The sequence below is a fragment of the Octopus bimaculoides genome, chromosome 8 (assembly GCF_001194135.2).
Source record: "Octopus bimaculoides isolate UCB-OBI-ISO-001 chromosome 8, ASM119413v2, whole genome shotgun sequence".
In the NCBI taxonomy this organism is placed as follows: Eukaryota; Metazoa; Mollusca; class Cephalopoda; order Octopoda; family Octopodidae; genus Octopus; species Octopus bimaculoides.
This window is the reverse complement of record NC_068988.1, coordinates 38,847,288-38,853,972: the sequence shown is the minus strand read 5'-3', so window position 1 is coordinate 38,853,972 and position 6,685 is coordinate 38,847,288. Positions and strand designations below refer to the sequence as shown.

Genomic DNA, 6,685 nt, shown 5'->3' with positions numbered 1-6,685 from the left:
TATATATATATATATATATATATATATGTATGTATTTGGGAATTTAGGAGGAGCATCTTTTAGCTATTTATACTGACAAAACAATGTAAACATTGGCAAGAAAAACAACCATTTTCCTCAAACAAAGTTGCTTGACATATTTATTCTGCTAGAGGTGTTACTGCTATTGATAAATACAGCGAGCCACTGACTGTCCTGTTGGGAGCCTGTAACCTAAGAGACTACTGTTTGCAACACATGACATGAAATAAAAATTAAAACTGATATACCACGAAAATATAGCAAGAATGGGAAAAAGAAATGATGACTACCAAGTAGCCAGAATTTTGGTTTGACAACGACAGAGAAGAGTATCAGAAGAAAAGATAGTTGGTGGAAGGGGATTGGTATACAAGTAACACTGTATAGGTAGATACAACAATGAGTGCTGTCAGTACCAATAGTCATTGAATGACTAGAGAACATTGATCTTTCAGTGGACAGTTAATGTAATAAAGCAACTAATAGAGGACTTATAGAAATATTACAATAAATAAATCAAGCACATATATTCAAACAAATGCACACAGACACATATATGTATATGTGTATATAGGCATGGACACAGTTGTGTGGTTAAGAGGTTAGTTTCTTAATTATGTAATTTCAGGTTCAGTCCCACTGCATGGCACTTTGGGCAAGTGTCTTTGACTGCAGGCCCTGCTCTAACCAAAGCCTTATTATGAGTGGGTTTGATAAATATTTGTTGTTGTTGGCACTCCGTCACTTACGATGTCGAGGGTTCCAGTTGATCCGATCAATGGAACAGCCTGCTTGTGAAATTAACGTGCAAGTGGCTGAGCACTCCACAGACACGTGTACCTTTAACGTAGTTCTCGGGGATATTCAGCGTGACACAGTGTGACAAGGCTGACCCTTTGAATTACAGGCACAACAGAAACAGGAAGTAAGAGTGAGAGAAAGTTGTGGTGAAAGAGTACAGCAGGGTTCGCGACCATCCCCTGCTGGAGCCTTGTGGAGCTTTAGGTGTTTTCACTCAATAAATACTTACAACGCCCGGTCTGGGAATCGAAACCACAATCCTATGACCGCGAGTCTGCTGCCCTAACCACTGGACCATTGCACCTCCACTTGATAAATATAAACTGAAAAGAAACCCATCTTGTGCGTGTGTGTGTGTGTGTGTGTGTATGTGTGTGTGAGAGAGAGACAATAATTTTCATTGTGACACTCACTACACTCTGTGAAGTGGTTGGTGTTAGGGTGGGTATCCAGCTGTAGACACTATACCAAAAACAAAATGCAGGAGCTAACCTAGGTAAGAGGGCAATAATTCCAAATCTCTGACTGCCATGACCAGCCTGACCCATGCTAGCACGGAAAGTAGGCATAAAAACAATAATGATGGATCCGAGTTCTAAATAATTTACATTTTTTATGGCTTAATTAAAGGAGAAAGGCCATCATCTATGATCTTTGCAGAATCTCTGAAACTTGTGAGAGCAGAAGGAACATGGGTTGCTGAGCTACCCACATATAGGAAAATCCAGCCTCAGTACGTCTAACAGTGAACTCTGTGCTTAAATCATCCAATGATGAAGTACTGCTGTTAAACCAGGCAATAGATTAAGTCTATAAACAGGAACAGATACAGTCCAGTTGAGAAGTTTTCAGATAATTTGAAATAAACATCTGAATGACATCATCATACCTGCTCCCAAGTTCCACAAAGACAGACCAACTAAGTTTTTGTCAATAAACAATAACCATCTTCCACAGAATGTTAACTATAAGATAAAGTTAACTCTCACAGTGCTGATTCTATGATTAAATTCCATTCCATGTCCAAATGTGTCCATATAACTTCATTAAGTCACCAAATACTACAGAGAAATCTATGAACACTACACCAGTTCCTTTCCCTCACATTATAAATCTGAGAACTAGGTCACCATATATACTGGGAAAATATAATGAACATCACAAATTCTCATTCTTTTCTTTTTTCCATGATTCTGAGAACTGCTTGTACATATGCAAAAAATCAATTTTTGGAAATCATTTGATTACACTTTTCTTCCAATCCATTCGAGTAATGCCTCCAGGAAAAATTATAAATATATCTCTTCCCTAAGTGTTCCCAACCAACTCCTTTATAAAAATCTTCAGGCTATTTCCTGCAAGAAATAGTTATTAAACAAAACATGCAGTAGCTCAAGGGGAAAAAATAAACAGCAAACCAGCAACACTTCAAGTAAATCTGCTATGTAAATATATAAAGTTGCAAAACTAACCGACCGGTACCAATAGAGACGTGGAGGATGCAGAGTAAACAAAACATGGAACTAGTATTAGAAATAAAATTGGAAGTGCAAAATATATTTTTTGAAAAACACTATGCAAGAAGCTGTAATTTATTTCAGTCATGAACAAAAGACACACATACACATGGCATGTGCAAATGTATGTGTACAGATACATACATACAAACAAACATATATACACTCACACACGTGCAAATAGAAATACTTTCACATATATGACATACAAACACATGCAAAAACACACATTACATACGTGAGAGTATATAAATGTGTAGACATTGTGTGTGTGTGTATGGGTGCATGTGGTATAGTTTGGGTTTCAATTGCAATACTGTCTATCATAGCCGTATGTTGACCAATTCATTGTCATTAAAATTTGGTACACCAACTGTATGGAAGCTTGTAAGCCTGTAGTATACACATATATGAATTGCAGGAGGTCCTCAACTAGCTTACGGAAAATGACTTCCAGGCTGGATTGCAAAAATGACAGGAATGCTGGAACCAGTGTATTGCTGAGCAAGGTGACTATTTCGAAAGAGACGATGTTAAAACTTAGGTAAAAAAGTTATTTTTTTATTAAACATAACTAGTCTGGGAACTTTTTGATATCACCTCAAATCAAATACAAGTGGTGAGTAGGAAAACATTGTTCTTTGCATTGACAACATTTGGGCAGAGGAACATTTGTTCTTTTCCAACATATGTTCCATAGCTGATTGGCAAATGATCACATTGGAAATTAATTAAAGAGTGAGAATTGACATGGTTGTTTGTCCTGTTAGGAAGACATGGCAACCAAATCTCTCTCAAAATAATACTATATAAGTTTAAAAGACAAAATATAAACTAGATAATGTAGTTTCAGATATATTGTTGGAAAAAAGGCTGTCCTAGAATTTAGCTTCAGTCAAAACAAGTTAACCCATTTGTTATATTTTTGTCCAGATATGATGTCTTTGCATCAATTTATTTTGAAAATAATGAAGTATTTAGTAATGGTCACTATTAAGCTGGTGTTTGGAATGAAAATTAACCCTTTAGTGTTCTAATTATTCAGTCAAATGTAATGCTTATTTATTCATGATGTTTTGAATTTATCCTGCATTATCTTCTAACCTTGAGATTTCAATGACATGGTTGTTTATGTTCAAAATGATATTCTAGAGTAGGTGTGAGATGTCAGATTTGGCCAGTTTGAATATAAAGCAAGTAGAATATTTTGACCGGATACAGCCAGTTTAAATGCTAAAGAGTTAACATGAAAGTTTGATGGAAGATCACTTAAAAACAGATAGTTTGTACATTAGAAGCAGATGCAGTCTCAAGTTGGCTGGTATCAAAAAGACTAATGAAGATGCCACTTATACAATCATTTGAACTTAACCAAATCTTTAAATCAACATCAGCTTGGAAATCCTACATTATAAAAGACGTGGATCTCTGTCTGTTTGTCCATCACAACATCTATAAGAGGGAGGAAAAAAAGGGGAAGAATCAAAATATATGTAACAATGTATTTTTAGAAGAAGAGAAAGAAAAAATGTTGTTGAGAGAGAAATACAGTAAGAGAGAGAATGTGAGTGAGAGCTAGACAGACAGGTAGACTTGTCACCATAGTTAACTAATGAGATTTCCACTATATAAAGTCTACTATTAAAAGAAGGTAGCGTGCATGGTAAACAAATATTTTTACCAGCAGTGTAGTGAACAGCAAAGACCTAGTATAACTTAAAATGTGATTCTCTATGTCGACACAGATCACATCAATTTATATTTACCAAACTTCAGCAGGTTCTCAATGACTAAGGATTCCTTTAAAAAATTTTTTTTTATAATTGCATATTATAGAAGTGCAAAAAAACTTAATCAGTTACATTAATGGGACCACACTATTCTAGATTCAAATCCAAGAAGGTTTCACTTTGCCTTTCATTTTCCAAAGGGTTAATTAAATAATTATTCATTAGACATTGTTGATGTGGTTGTTAAGCCACAGGTTGACAACCATCAGCAAGTAGACCTGTAACAGAAAGTGCTTGTTTCAATCATGAACATTATCTTTCAATGAAACAGCATAATGGGATTATTTTATTCAATGTGTTCTTCCTTAAAATAAGGTATGATTAAATAGAGATTTGACTACTACATCTAGCAGGTCAAGTCACCATATAGAGACTCCCTCATTGGCTCAAGAATGTGCATATACAATATACTGTGCAAGAGACTCTTTGCCTACAAGACTAAGGTGGTCACAAGTTCAAACCCTACAACTACAGCCCATTGTGCTGTATCTTTAACAAAGCACACATCAGCTAGTTATGATTTGTCGTTGATTTAAAACAGATTCTAATCCCCAAATTATTATAGGCTTATCAGACTAGTATGCATTCTAAACATTTAATATTTTAAAATGATTTTAAACAATTAATGGGTCTAATAAAAAAAAAAAAAATCACATTCGTGCAAGAACAGGAAGAAAAAGACATGTGCAAACATAAAAACCTATTCTGACTGAAGTGAAATACTCAAGTGGGCTCTAATAGTGTTGTGAGCTAAAAAGTATGTCAATGACCACTTTGCTATTTGTTTTACATGCCACAGGCATCCTTGAGCATTTTTCTCCAAAAACCTAGTCATTTTTCTAAAATGGAATGATCAAGTTCTATGAAAATGATAACAAAACAAGGACCATAGACTGGGATGTGCTCCCATAAGCCTTTCATGTTCAAACCAGCCATATCAGACCAAATATTCTTCTTGTTTTATGTTCAAACAAGAATTATCAGATCTCTCACACCTACCCTACAATGTCATTCTAAAAGTAAACAATCACATCATCAAAATCTCAGAGCTACAAGATAATGTATGATAAATTCAAAACAATATGAATAATTAAGCACTACATGTAACAGAGTAATCTGAATACTAAAGGATTAAAACATGTCTTCTCATAATCTTCTTATTAAAATAATCAAAGAGGAAAAAGGTAGTTGATATGGGCAAGATAGAAAACACAAACCCTAAAGTTTTTAAGTTTATGTTTAATACTACATTGTTGTAAATTCATATTTAAATTGTGTGGCTGCTAAAAAGCCTGTAAAATCTCCCTCAAATAACATTGTATGTTCTTAAATAAACGCTGGATACAGTGGATAAGAAGGGGATGTTCATTGCTTGAATACTTCTGTTCAATGAGAGTTGACCAGGATTTAAACAATAACTTCAACACTGCCCTTCATGCTTCAAGGGCTTACAGAATAATCAGACCGTGTGATCAGCCCTTTGGATGAAACTTCTAAGTCACAGTCAAATTCTGTTTTAATATATTTGATTCTACAGCATGTGTTGAGTCGTTTCTTTGGTTAATGCTTGTCTTCAGATATTAAGAACACATCCTCAATCTTATAAAAAAAAAAAACAGTAATAATTCAGTTATCTACAATATTTTTTCTCTACTAAAAGTAAAAAAAAAATAAAATGAGAAATGCATCATCCTCATTTAACGTCCATTTTCTATGCTGACATGGGTTGGATAGTTTGACTGGGCTGGCAAAGGTTGCACCAAACTCCAGTCTGATTTGGCATGGTTTTCTACAGCTGGATGCCCTTTCTAACACCAACCACTCTGGGAGTGCCATTTGCATGACATCAGGGTGCTTTTACATACCATCGGCACAGGTGCCAATTTACATGACACCAATATCTGCCACAACTGCAATTTTGCTCAGCTTGATGGGTCTTCTTCTCAAGCACGAAATAATGCCAACGGTCTCAGTCATTGCCTCTGTGAGGCCAAACACTCAAAAGGAACTCGGCCACTTTGCCTCCATGAGGCCCAATGCTTGAAAGGTGTTCTTTACATGCCACCAGCACAGGTGCACTTAGCTTGATGGGTCCTCTCAAGTACAGCACATCACCAAAGGTCTTGATCACTAGTCATTGCTTCTGTGAGGCTGAAAGTTCGAAGATCATGCTTCACCACCTCCTTCCAAGTCTTCCTGGGTCTCCTTCTGCCACAGGTCTACCACTTCCACAGGTTCCCTCCACAGTTAGAGATCAGCACTGACCACCTCCTACCCCTGAAATATCAGGCCTTGTGCTAAAATTTAAAACCGAGGTCGTTGCCAGTGCCGCTAGACTGGCTCCTGTGCAGGTGGCACGTAAAAAACACCATTTGAGCGTGATCGTTGCCAGTACTGCCTGATTGTCCCTCGTGCCGGTGGCACATAAAAGTACCGACTACACTCTCAGAGTGGTTGGCGTTAGGAAGGGCATCCAGCTGTAGAAATTCTGCCAGATCAGATTGGAGCCTAGTGCAGCCATCTGGTTCGCCAGTCCTCAGTCAAATTGTCCAACCC

General features: G+C 36.5%; 1 protein-coding gene across 3 annotated transcripts in view; it reads right to left on the bottom strand.

Annotated features, from left to right (window-relative positions):
• Positions 1–6,685, bottom strand: part of LOC106884438 (guanine nucleotide-binding protein subunit gamma-1) — a 294,231-nt gene that overhangs the window by 83,565 nt on the left and 203,981 nt on the right. The window contains exon 4 of one of the 3 annotated variants that reach the window (XR_008264741.1): positions 3,777–3,791. The exons of the other annotated variants lie outside the window; for them this stretch is intronic. The gene's annotated coding sequence lies outside the window, so the exon portion shown is untranslated. Of the gene's footprint in view, positions 1–3,776; positions 3,792–6,685 lie in introns of those variants that run through there. 3 annotated transcript variants of the gene reach the window in all.